The 13,232-nt window shown below is 49.6% G+C and overlaps 1 long non-coding RNA gene across 1 annotated transcript in view; it reads right to left on the bottom strand.

Moving 5' to 3' along the window:
• Window positions 1-1,475: 1,475 nt before the first annotated feature.
• LOC310919911 overlaps window positions 1,476-13,232 on the bottom strand; it is a 52,907-nt gene continuing 41,150 nt past the window's right edge. Inside the window, exon 2 of the long non-coding RNA XR_014591876.1 lies at window positions 1,476-1,602. This is a non-coding gene — a long non-coding RNA (uncharacterized lncRNA). The remainder of the gene's footprint in view (window positions 1,603-13,232) is intronic.

The following is a 13,232-nucleotide window of genomic DNA, read 5'->3' as shown; positions in this document are numbered from 1 at the left end:
AGAGTCAGATCATTCTATGGAAAGAGCAGTGTCACCCTCAGGACCAGAGCAGCAGAAGACACTTGTCATTCAAAGCACAAAAATGCAAATTCGGGTATTCAGGGATAACTAATTGATCAGATACAAACAGGGGATGTTAAATTTGGAGGCAACAAAAGCAGGGAAGGGCCTGGGTGTGCTGTGGTAGTCTGTGAGCTCTGGGCTCCAGGCAGGGGGAAAAGACACTTTCCAGAGGAAGTACAATGGTGATGTAGTGAGTTTGAAGTTAATTTAGGATGACACTGAGAGATTTTTCTGCCCACCAGAGATGAAACATTTTGGAGACATCCAGCAAACCTCCTGCCCTCCTTTTGTCAGTAGGTGGGGAGTGCTCAGGAGGAAGAGGAACCCAAATCCAGCCACAGATCCAGTCTTCAACCACCAAAAGTGGGAATTTAAAATCAATCCCACAGCCAGTGGCTCGTCCACTGCAGGATCTTTGTCTTTTACCTGGAATTTCTATGGATGGTGAAACTCCTGCAGAACATACCCAGCCACTTGAGCAATGCTGTGAATGGGAGGAAAAATTCCTCCCTTGTCCCAGAGGCCATCAGCTTGTGCCCTCAAGCAGGAGCTTTCATTACCCCCATTTTTTCCCCTTGGGTTATAGGACTGCCAGTGTTATTTGCAGTTGTAAAATTTTCCAGCTTAAGTTTGAAAGCCAAATGTTGTTGTTTGTCTCAGTCCCCTTCCTCCAGCTGCAAATTCCTGTGCTCTGGACACAGCCCCCTGTCAGGAAACTGTGGGATTCAATGAGCTTTATTTATTCTTTGGTTCTAGATTTTATATTTGTTTCCAATAAATAAGGCTGAGAACTCCCTTCCCCCCTTTCCCCTTCCCAGCTGAGGGGTTTACAAAGGTCTGGAGAGAAGCACATGAAATCTTTTTATTCTGAAGGAATAATACTATGGAAAGCAAGAGCGTACAAGAGTAGCTGCTCTGGTAGAAATAGGAAGCACAAGCAGCTTCTTCAGCACATGGAATGTCCTGTGAGTCAGGACTGGGACTCCTGGCAGCAAATGTGACAGGGGAGAGGAGGAGTTACTCTGTAGTAAATATTTCTCTGGAGTAATCTACACAGAAGGGAAAGGAACAGGATGGAAAAAAGGAAGAGATCCAGTCCCTGTCTCTCCTCTGAGTTTCTGGATTCACAGGGGCAGGGATTGGAGCTCCTGTAGGGCCCCCAGCAATATCCTTGTTTGTTCTGCAGAGTGCTGGATTAGGGAAGCACCGGGGTGGGAAGGGGCTCGACACTGAGTAAAGGAAGGTCCTCAGTGGCCTGGGATGAGGGAAAAGCTGGGAATTCCTGCTGGAATTCCTGCTAGAGAGGTGGCAGGGCCCTGGGAGCCCCAGCTGGTTGTGAGGCAGTTCCATACCTGCCTGCCCTGCTGCTCCACACAGCTCTACAGCTCTCTCATGGGCTGCTTTAGTCCATATTTTTCTTTTTTTCCTGGTCTTATTTCTGGTTGTTGGTTTGTTTTTTTTTTTTTTTTTTTTTTTTTTTTTTTTTTTTTTTTTTTTTTTTTTTTTTTTTTTTTCTTTTTCTTTTTTTTCTTTTCTGCCCTGCTCCCCTTCTGGCAGTGGCAGTGAGGCACTGGCTGGGGTTTGATGCTTTGCTGGCAGGGGAAGCCCTGCTGGGTTCCTCAAAAGCAAAGCCTGGCAGGGCTGCAGACAGAGGACACAGAATGATGTGAGGAATGATGGATCCAGCAGCGCTGGGCTCATCCTGCAGCCAGAGAAGGCTCTGGGACCTCTCAAGACAGGCAGGAGACTCCCAGAGCCCAGCTGAAGGCTGAGGATGTTTTTTCCCTGCTCAGCTCTCCCACCATCCCAGCCTTTGCCGTGGCAGGCGGATCCCTGAAGCAAAGCAAAGCGAACCTGGCCCGGGCTGTCCCCTGAAAACTCAGGTTCAGCGTCAAGGACGTGCTTTGGGAGCAGAAGAACCGCGAGCTGGTGCTCAGGGGGTGTGGAAGAGGCTCAGACTCTGACCTTCAGCGCCACGAGCACAAACAGAAATCCCCGGCTGCGATGTTTTTACTTTCATCAGGGCTCTCCAGATGTGGAGGGGCCCCTCTCAGATGCTGGGCAGCGATAACTCGGAACATGTAAATAAATCCATCGCTTCAGAGATCCCAGCTCCGATGGGGCGGGCTGTAAAGTGCAGCATTTGTAGCGCTCATTTCCATGATCAGATGGGGAAGGGAGGCAGGCAGGTAACAAAGGGTGCAGCTGCCAGCCCCACAAACTGTCTCCGAGATCAACAGATTCCCTCAGCCCCCGAGGTGCTGGAGTCTTTAATCTCCAGCTCCATGGAGATGCTCCACGCCATTAGCACCTTGCTCATTACTCCCTCTTGCTCCAATCTTACCCAAAGCCCTCCAGATAAAAGGGGAGACGTTTAAAGCTCAGTTTTCTCTGGCAGTTTCCTACTCGGCGCAGTTTTACCCCGCCTCTCCTTTCTCCCTCGGCTCTGAGAATCTCCCAGATTTGTTTGTGGTTTTCATTTTTTCACAGGAAGTTCAGACTTTCCTTTCCCTTATTAGGAACGTCTGTAATTCTGTCTCCTAAACATCCATTTTGCCATCCTTAAAAAAACTTTTCCTCCACACCTTTCTGCATCCCAGCCCCAGCTGGTTATGATCTTCTTCCCCCACTGGGTGGCTGCTTATGTGTTTATTTGCAAAACTGGATGGAGGTCTTTTAAGAGGAAGATATTTTCATTTAATTTCCAGCTGTCCTTGGTCCAAAGAGAGGCAGAAACTTTGCAGAAGGAAGATCTGAGGAATTTTTTTTTTCCAGTCCCAGCCAGAATCTGAAAACAGGAATTGTTATCTTGGCTCTGCTGCTCTCTCATCTTTGACTGTGAAAACAGTTTCAATAGAATTATCAATAGAATCAATAATTGATAAGTATCCCAGGGATCGGGGAATCTTTAATTAGGTGAAGCATTTCCAATCTGCACCTCTCTGAGGCAGAGCTAATTTTTATTGTCCAGAGAAAAAATATTCTGGAGGAAGTCCTGTCTCTTCCCAAGAGAGAAGGAATAAAGGGATGGGGATCAATTCCTTTGAAGCACAGAATTCCCAGGGGATTTGCATGGCTTCTGCAGAGGGTGACTGGGAAAAGGAAGGTTGTTGTCAGTTGGTTTGAACTGGTTTTATAGAGAAGAATGGAAAATTCAGAGAGTTCCTCATCCAAGAGAGGTTGAGAACTCCTTCCATGGCTGGAAATGGGTCAACATTGGGGTGGAAGAAGTCAACAAAGACTTGCTCCAACTTTCATGTCAGTTCCTTTGTGACTGTTCCCCTGTGGGCTGTTCCAGGGATGGGTCAGCTCCCGAGAATAATCCTGGAACTGGTGAATTTTAAGGAGCTCTGATTTTTAATTCATCTAGTTTAGTTTCTGTGGTTTACATCAAAAGACACCAATGCTGGGAAAACCTCCGGAGCAGCCACACCTCAGTTTTGAGCAGGGCAGTTCATTCACACCTCCTCCCGTGCTCTTCCTTTTAAGCTGCAGTAATTGTTTTAATAAACAAAACAGTTTTCTTTCCAGAGCATTCTGCCCTTTTAGCTGCCAGGCCCTTACTGTGTCTCCCTGTGCTATGATTTGTTTTGGTTTTCCTGCCTCTGACTTTGTTTTTAGATTTTTTTTTATTGAGTTAGAGATGATTTTTTTGGAGTCCAGGTGATTCAGTTCTTTCTCAGAGACATTCACTGCTCTCAGATTTCCAAATCCTTCAGCTAGACACCCAAACAGAGCAGGGAGCTCTAGAAACAGGGAATTGCTGTCTACTTACCCGATCTACATGCACAAATTGCCATTTTTTATGTGCAAATGCAGCTTCTCAGATATGTAACTGCTTAGGTGTATATTTAATTTCTCTTTCAAATACTCCACCAGTTCCTTCTGCCACTTTCACTTGCTGCAAATTAGGGTCAGTGTAATTTAACTGTATCTTCAGTGAGAACTGGTATGAGCAAGGAGAGAATTGGATTTATTGTCCCTGTGCTGTGCCGGAGTAGTTGACTTTGCTGCATATTTGGGATATTTGCCGTTCTGAGTGTAGGAAATTCCTGCACAAATCCAACCCCAGCGCGGGCAGCAGGAAGGTGCCACCACCAGAACCCCGCGTGGTGCTGACCAGTGAATTCCAGCTGGAGCTTGGAGAAGTGATGATTAATTTCCAGCAGTCCCAGAGAGGAAATTATCCTCGTTAAATCAATCCAGGCGAATTTCAGCCCTTGCATAAAAGGCAGCCTAATTGCCTTGGTGAATGGAGGATGAAGTGCAGGACAGTGACAGGAAGTTCACACACGCCTCGCGCTGTCATTAACGATTGCACAAGAGCCTGAAATGTTTACTCACCCGGCCAATAACATGTTTGTGCTCCCTCTTTATTTGGCTTTTTTTTATCCTTCTTTAATTGCAGCGGGAAGAGGGGGGAAAACATCCAGCCTCGGTGCCGGGTTTCTGCCCGGTCTGTCAGACGTTCAGCCTCAATTCCACGGAGCAAAAATCCGGGTCTGTCTCAGTGCTTGGGAACACCAAGCGAGGTTCGTTGTTATTTCCACCCTGCCCTACTTTGTGCTGTCACTAATCCTGACCAGGAGCTGGGCTGGGGCTGGAGATTCCTTCTCTCACCAGGAGCAGCTTTCCCTGCACGGAGCCTTTCCCAGGCACGGGGGCAGTGAGACATTTCATTTATTGCCTGTGCAGGGTGATTTACTGACATCACATTCATCGGAGGTGAGCTCGCAAAAGCAGCCGAGGAATGAGGCAGTGAAGTGTTTTGAGGCTCTGTGACTCAGCGGGTTGCAATTGGGTCATGTAGGGGAAGAAAGGGGTGGCCGCTGTCTCTTCCCACTGGGGACAGCAGTGGAGGTGCCTCGGGGTCTCTGTTGGGTGGGAATTTGGCTGGATGAAGATTTTCCATCCCCCTCTGCCCGGGAAGGGCCGGGCGGGAGATTTGTCAGTGTCCAGGCTGAGCGCACAGGGTTGTGTGTGGTCCCTGTCGCTTTATGGGACTTGGGTAAACACCCGTGGCTTTGTTATGTTCTGAATAGGAAAGTTAGCCCCAAATTAGCGCTAATGTGAGGTCATTTAACCCTTATGGGAGGTCTTTTGAGAAATCATAATAGAGCCAAGCAGGAGTCAGCCCAGCCACTCACAGACCCCTGCAAGATTGACAAAGTGCACCATTATCGTGCTGAGATGAGGTCAGAAATGTAAATACTCGCGAGCAGCCGATAAAAACTTTCCTCCTGCTGGGCTGATTATTCCCAAAGCAGGTGCTGCTCCCAAATCCCCTGCAAAGGCTACAAGCTGCCCGTGTTGTTCCTACAGGAGAATTAAAAGTGAATTAGAGCCGGGCTGAGCGTCAGCTGTCCAAGCAGCGATTTCCTTGTCACAATGAAAGGTCAGGGCAGCTCTTCCTCCAGTTTCCTTGTCCAGCCCTGGAAACAAGAGCTGTAATTGCCATGGAAAATAACAGTGTGCGGCTTGGTTGGGATGGGAGCTCTGGCAGTGGGTGCAGACTCTGCTCTCCTCCTTTCCCGGGGAATGGGAGGTTTTCCAGCCTACCTTACCCTGGGCAGTGGGAGCAGCACTGACCCTGACGTGTGAGGTGGGGTCTGTACATGGTGGGGTTCTGGTTCTGAGCAGGGTCCAACCTGGGTGAAAGCTGTGATGATTTTGGGAATTAAAATGACCTTTAGGAAGGAATTGTTCCCTGTGAGGGTGATGAGGCCCTGGCACAGGGTGCACAGAGCAGCTGTGGCTGCCCCTGGATCCCTGGCAGTGCCCAAGGCCAGGTTGGGTGGGATGTGGAGCCACCTGGGACAGTGGCAGGTGTCCCTGCCCATGAGAGTGCTGGGAAGAGAACACATTAAAATGTGGGGCACTCCATGGGGTCAGACCCCTGGAGCCCCTATCTGTGCACCAAGAAAGGGAAGAACGAAGCCTTACCCAGTTGGCTCCTTTTAATTAAACTCATTTAAAGCTTCCATGTGGTTTAGGCCCATGCTTTGAATCCAAAAGTCAGGAGAGAAGCCTTGGTCCCTCTTTCCTGGTGAAAACCTGGCGGTGCTTCCCTGAGTACCAGTGAGCTCTCTAATTCCAGCCTTCCCAGGAGGATTCTCTGGGTTGTTGTTGAGAAATCCTTTCCTGCCAAGCAGTCAGCAGGACCGGAAGCTCCGGATACCTTCCCATCTGGAAAGGCAATCAGACAAAATGCCAAGCCCAGGGGCAAAATTTCAGTCTTGGTGCCAGTCTTGCTTATTACATATCTGGGTTCTGCAGCCTGCTAGACTTTCATCATATAATTTATTTGCTTCTCAACATCCCTGCAGTTATTAAAAGCACCGTGCTCGGAACTGCCACCCAAGGTTTCTCTAATTAGTACATCTGCCTTTCGGGGCACTCGGGGATTGTTCATTTTACAGCCTCCCCTGGGGCCACAATTCCATCTGGGCTCCTGGTAGCCAGGGGGGCTGCCCGGGGTCCTTGGGACTGGGGAGATCACAGGGACAAGGATCAGATACTGCAGGGATGGGCTCTGCAGCAATGTCAGCCAAAAGTCACATTCAGGTCAAGGGGGAGAGGCTCCAGTACCCTCACCTGCCACGGGGCCAGGGGCAGCTTGTCCTTGTGTGGAAGGAAAGGACAATCCCCCACCCTCTGGGGAAGGCTCACAGGGCCCTGCACTGCCTTGCCTGGCCTTATCTCCACTGGAGGTTCAAGGCTGGGCTCCCCAAAGAGCCTCTCTGATGGAATTCAGTAGCTGAGAGCAAGGAAAGATCCTCAGGTGATGATGTGTTCCCCATCCGTGGTCCTGGGCAAGGTTAGGAAGCGTAATGCCATGAATCCCATCCCTGGAATGCAAAGGCAGTGCAGACCTGAGGCAGGGAATGTCCCATTCCTGCCCCTGAGCACCTTCAGGTGCAGGGAGCCAAATGGAGACACAGGCAGGCCAGGTGGGAGCCTCATCTCTCATTTCTCTGACCATTTATTCAAGAATGGGTAAAATACATTGAAATTCTTAACAGCAAGGCTTTCAGCAACCTTCTGGCATCCTTCATCTGAGCCCAGTCTTCAACTTTGCCCCTCCACTGAGCTCTGAAGGTGGTTGTGTTGTCCTAGCTCTGACTCAGATTAGATTTTTCTAATTTATCCTAAAATGATTTCATTCTGTGCTTAAAATCAGAGCAGCAGGCGCTGCTTTCACTGGCAGTGATTAATCCTAAAGCTGCTGTAGGAGCTCACAGGAAAAGGTCTCACTGTCAAAGCCATAAATCCTCCAGGTTCAGGTGAAATCTGAGCTTCCTCTTGTGCCTTTTTGGGACTCAGCTGTTCTTGGGTTTTGGCCAGGAGCACCAGTTCCTGCTGCAGCAGAGACACAGTTTGTGCTGGTGCAGCCTAATTTGTTTGATCTAGCTTCAAACTGGGCTAAAAATGCATTGCTAAAAGTCACATCTCCCCCAGTGGTTTGCGTGGGTGAGGAGACACTCAGGGTAGGCAAATTTTCCTACGACTTGCATTAAATTATCCCAGTAGGGTCAGGACTGTGAATCCCATGGGAGCCCCGGGGGTGGCTCCTGTCCAAGGGCTCCATGTGGGACTGCCCAAACAGGCCTGAGACCAGAACAGGCTCAGAGGTGCTGGGAGCAGAACCCAGGCACAGGGACACAGAGCAAGCCCAGTTTGGGGCTCCTGATCCCCACTGGAGGGCCTTATAGTCAGCCCATGGCAGCAGATCCTCAAATTCCAAAGGGCAGCTCCAATCTCTGCACCCTGTGACAGGGACAGGACCTTGGGAAGGGCTGGAGCTGTGCCAGGACAGGTTTAGGTTGGATTTTAGGGATTTTAGCACAGCCCCGAGGCTGCCAGAGCTCCAGGAGCATTTGGACACCACTCCCAGGGATGCTCAGGGTGAGAATTTTGCAGGGTTGGACTCTATCCTCCTCCATCCCTTCCAACTTGGGATATTCCACGATTTTATCCTCCCTGAATATCACTGATGCAGATAAATCAGATTTTCCATTCTCAATGGTCCCATCAGTGCCTGGGATTTGGGGGCCATGGGGAAAATACAACAGTGTCAGCTCAGGAGGGAGGGAGGTTCTCAGATCAGGGAGTAAAGAGGTTGATTGATTTATTTAACAAAGCCCAAGGAACAGTTGGTTTTGTAAGAGGCATGTGCTTCTTGCAGGAGGCATTTTCTCAGAGGAAGGAAAATCCCCAGGCCCCGAGGGCCAGCAGCTCCCATGTGCTCCCTGCCACCCAGGACATTCTTGGTGCATCTCTGGAAATGTTGCAAAATAGCTGTTATTTTTCCACTCCATGGGATAACTGGTACCTTGCAGTGAACTTTCTCTTAATCCCACAACAACAACCTGCCCCAAGAAGCAAATTCCAGCCCTGCAGAGGCTGAAAAAACAAAATTTACCTTCTGGATTTGCTGTGCAGGAAGGCTCCTGGGTTTGTACATTTGACCTACATGCTGGGCAATCCCAAAACAACCCAATAAGTTCCTACAAGCTTTGGTTAGATTTGTTATCTGAGCAGGTGATGCACTGATAGGATTTGGATTTAGGTTTCATTTCAGTTGGGAAGATTTTTCACTGTAGATGTTGGATTCTGGCCTGGTCAGGAAGATGAAGCAGCAGCAGCAGGGTGAGTGAGTCAGAGTTAAGTGGGCTTTTATTTGGTATCAAATATGACAGGCAGGTGCCAGGGAGGGAGCTGAGCTTGCCCACTAGCAGAGGGTGGAGCAGATGGGTATCTGGGGCTCCTTCTCTCCTGCAGAGCCCTGGGGAGGGTGATGGGGAGGGAGGATGTTTGGGACAGACGATGCTGAGGGAGTTCCAGCTCTGTCAGGAGCCATCAGGGCACAGCCTGGGTTCTCTCCAGCTTTTGGGCTCTGGGAAGAGGTGTCAGCAGGAGATGGGCTGGGATTGCCTGGATCACACCTCGTGCAGGGCTGGGTGCAGCTGCAGTGTGGATGGAAGGGGCTGGAATCACTCCCTGATAAATCTTTCCCTGAGCTGGGCCCAGCCAGAGCCACGGGCTCCTCGTGCTGTCACACAAAGGGGACACACTGCAGCAGGTCCCTTGAAGCAGGAGATAAAACCCAAAAGTTCAAATTTGCCTGTTCCCCAGCCCAGAACTGGTAATTTTTACAGGAGGCTTCAGCCCTGCTGGCTCTGCTTGGGCCTTGCTGCATCACCCACACGCTGTCCCTGCATGATTTCGGGGGGCTGCTGACTGCAGGTTGGCAGGACAAAGCTGGAGCCCCTGGGGGGAAGGAGCAGGACCAAGACTGGGATGTTCCCAAGAGATTTGCAAAGGGAAATCCAATCTCTCTGTGCCTGGAAAGAGCTGAAGAACTCCAAGGACCTGGAGCTTCTCCCCCATGGGCCTGTGCAGGAGCTGGGGCTGTGTTCCCTGAGCGGTACCAGGACAGCTCTGACTCACCCAGGGCTTTTGGGCTTTCCAGTTTTCTCCCTGGGAATGAGATTCAGTTCCCACAGGTGCTGTCCCCAGCCCCTGCCCAGCCTCTCCCCTGCCTCTGCCTTTTCATTTGACTGCTTGAAGAGCAGGGGGTGTCTCCAAACCAGGTCTGGCATCCAAGCATGGAATCCCAATTCCAGGGACAATTTCAGAGTCAAATCAAGATTGTGGAACCAACTTCTTCCTCTTCTCTATAAATAATCAGGTCCCACAGCTGTTTTCTCAGGCTGTTGTGGGAAAGTCAGCTCCTGAAAAATGCTGAGGCAGAGAAAGGCAGAATGACTTCTGCTATATGCCCATTCTGGCCACCCCAAAACATCCCTTGGTCCAGTATCCCATGAGTGATTCAGATGAGTAATGACAGGTGGAGAGCTGAAGTGAGAAATAATTAAAATTTGCAGCGCTTTGATGAGTCCAGTACTGACCAGCACAGCACTAATATGTCCTGAGCCCGGGTTCTGCTTGGAAACCACAAGCCAGGTCCTTGCTAGGTGGAGGATTGGCTTTAAAATTGCTTCACTTTGTGGGGTGTGTGAGGGAGTTATTTTCCTTTCTGTCTCTTCATTCCTGAGCCTGTAGAAATTGGGGTTTGGAGCGTTTTGCAATGATCCTGAAGGACAGAGATTTTTGTGTAGAGAACACTTTCACATGATGGGATGATTACAGGAAGCCAGGCTTGAAGAGGCAACTAAATAAACTAATAACAGCAAGTATCAGCAGATTTGAGATGAAACCAGGGAGGCTGGCAGGGCTGAGATGTTATTAGTTCCAGATGTTGCTCACAGATAAATATCTCTGGCCTGAGCTTTTCTAATTACTGACAGAAACTGAGCTGTCATGTAAAGATGCCTCTCAAGGCTCCCTGAGCACATTCATTAAAGTCCGGGGAAGACTGATATCCATTTATAATTTTTTTTTTTTTTTTTTTTTTTTTTTTTTTTTTTTTTTTTTTTTTTTTTTTTTTAATTTGTTACTCGGGAATTTGCTGAATGAAATCCCATTTCTGTGCTGTGCTCAGAGTTTGGGATCTGCAGCTGCAGGGTGAGGGGAGCAGACACAGGTTCCAAACACTCTGGAGCCTGAACCCAAGCCCAGCTGTGCTGCTGGGATCTGCCACGCTCCTGATAAGGGTAATTAATTCTGAGCAGCCCAGGACACCTCTGCCAGGGCCATTTCCATATCTCTGCTCAGCCTGGGCTGATTAAGGAGGAGTGGAGTCAACTGAGGTACCCGAGACCAAACTCATCTCTGCTGCAGCGTCACTGCCTGACATCAGATAACTTCCTGAGGGGAGGCAGCTTTGATCAGGCTGCAGCACTAGGGGAAATGGTTGGGAGCAATCCCTAATGTTTTGCATCTGGTCCATTCTCAAAACTGTTTTCATGTCGGAAGGTTTCTCTCGGGGAGGAATGGCAGCACTGAGGAAGTGTGGGCCCAGCCCTGAGCCCTTCCTGGTGCTGCTGGCATCACTGACAGCATCTCTTGCTCCTGGCACGGGGATCACTGGGGGGGAATCCAATTCCTGGGCTTTTTCCAAGAGGAAATGTGTGTTTGGAGTTGCAGGTGTGAGGCAGCTGGTGGGAGGGAAGCCCTGGGAGCTGGGTATGTGCTCCTTGGTGGGTGCTGGGGTTAGAAAACGGAGTTTCCTTGGAGCCAGGTTGAAATTCCTGTTTAAAAGCCCAGTTCTCTGTGAAACCTTCCCCTGTGCACATTTGTAGCTGAACATCACAGGAAGCCTGAGCAGCAAACTGGGCTGGAATGGGGAACATCCTTGGGACATCTCCAGGCAGCTCCTTCCCCTGCCAGACTGAACTGGGATGGGCACTTCCCACTTCTCTGCTGCCTTTGGATTGACAGGTGTCAGGTCAGCTTTGGGATGAGCTCAGGGCAGACAATGCAGAGAAAAGTGAAGCCTCTTCCAGCAGGAGAAGGTGGCTGGGCTGGGGGTCATGTTTGTTTGTTTAACTGGAGCTGCCTGCCCTGGAGCCCCTGAGCTGGGTCAGTTGTTTGCAACCCAAACTCGTTACTGAGTGAGAACTGGTAGAACTCGCTAAGGACAACAGAATTTTCCTATAGCCCCCTGGGCTACAACAGATAATAACAAACTGCCTTGACTCTATTAAAAAGACATTTAAGCATCGGGTCACGTTGTTTAGTGGTACTGGGATCCAGCAGAGCCAGCTGGATTCCCAGGAATCCTGCAGATAGAGGCTGGAAAACTGGTGGGAAAGAGCCAGTGAGGGAATTGTCCCTCTTGATTTCTCCAAAGGCCAAATCCTGCTTTTCCTTTCGCTCATAATTCCCCTGACACTGCAGAGGCACTTGTGGAGCTCTGCTGTGCCTGTGCTGTGCAAACAGAGGGAAGGGCAGTGCTGCCAGACTGAGCCTTGCAGCCTCAGGAAGTTTTAGTTCATCTTTTTGTTCTGCCTTCTCCAGGAAAGGGCTCTGGGAGACACAGGGAGCCTCACTGGGAGAGGTGATCTGGTTTGGATATCAAAGGATTGAATGGCACAAAGTGTGTTTTTTTGCTGGAAACGCACCTGAAGCAGCCCCATCTCACTTTAACCTGCTCCAGGCTGCTTCCTCTTGCTGCGTATTAATTGCTGAAGTGTTTTAATAACCTTTGGTCAAAGACAACTGAAATTCCTGGCACATCACAGGACAGCTGGAAAGGATGTTTGACAGCTGTCAGTGGGAAAAGCCGTGTATCCTAAAGGGATTAGAGTCCTTGCTTTGAAGTTCTTTACAAGTTATACAGCAGAGAAGCCAGACTGGGAACAGGGAGTGTGGAATGGCTCAGGTGAGGTCACACCACAAATCCTTAATGGAGGGAGAAACAGGAACATTGAGATGGCAGGGACACAGGGCCACACTGCTCCTGGGATGAGTTAAACATCCCCAGCTGCCTCTGCAGGGCTGGAGACCCTCTGGGTGATGCTGTCTCCATCCTGCAGCTGCTGCTGCTGCGTCCCTCACAAAATGCAGCTAATCCCAGTCTGCCTCTGGATGTTTAAAGAGGATTTAACAAACCAAACACAAGAGCAACCCTGTTGCCTTAGAGAGGGTGTAGCTGTGAGCAAAATTTGGCCCTCTCTTTTAAACTTTGCAGTTTGTCTTGACTGCTGCATGCTTTATTTTTAGAGCATCATAAAAGGCTTTTGTTCCAGGGTATATTTAACAGGGGAGTGGAGGGGAAGTGGGAGGGTTTTGTTCACAGAGAATGTATCTCTTGGTCTCTTTCTTCTATCCCACCCCCTCACCAGATACTCTTGGAGGGTGGAGTATAAATGAAGAAAAAAAAAAGAAAAAAAAAAAAAAAAAAAGGAGAGAAAATAATAATTAGAAATACTGAAATCACAGTCAAAGAGATTGTCTGGGCGTCCAGGCCTGGAGGCCTCTGAGGCGCCACAAAACTCACATTATCACAAAAAAGACACAACAGGTGCCCAAGAGGATGGAAGAGGCAGGACAGGGGTGGTCCTGTCTGGCAGGAGCTGTACCCAGTGACACAGCACAGCCATGCTGGGCTGGTCCTGAGCCTCCTGCCAGGGGTAGCACTGAGGCTTTGCCAGCACAGGAGAAGGGTCTGGAGGGTTTGTTCTCCTGGAGGGTTTGTTCTTCTCCTGTGCCCTGTCCTGGGGGAGCAGACAGCACCATCCCTGCTGCTCTGCAAAGGGCTGAGT

Source organism: Zosterops lateralis (genome assembly GCF_965231275.1).
Source record: "Zosterops lateralis genome assembly, chromosome: 28".
In the NCBI taxonomy this organism is placed as follows: Eukaryota; Metazoa; Chordata; class Aves; order Passeriformes; family Zosteropidae; genus Zosterops; species Zosterops lateralis.
Note: the sequence above shows the minus strand (reverse complement) of the source record. Positions and strands in the feature narration are given on the sequence as shown.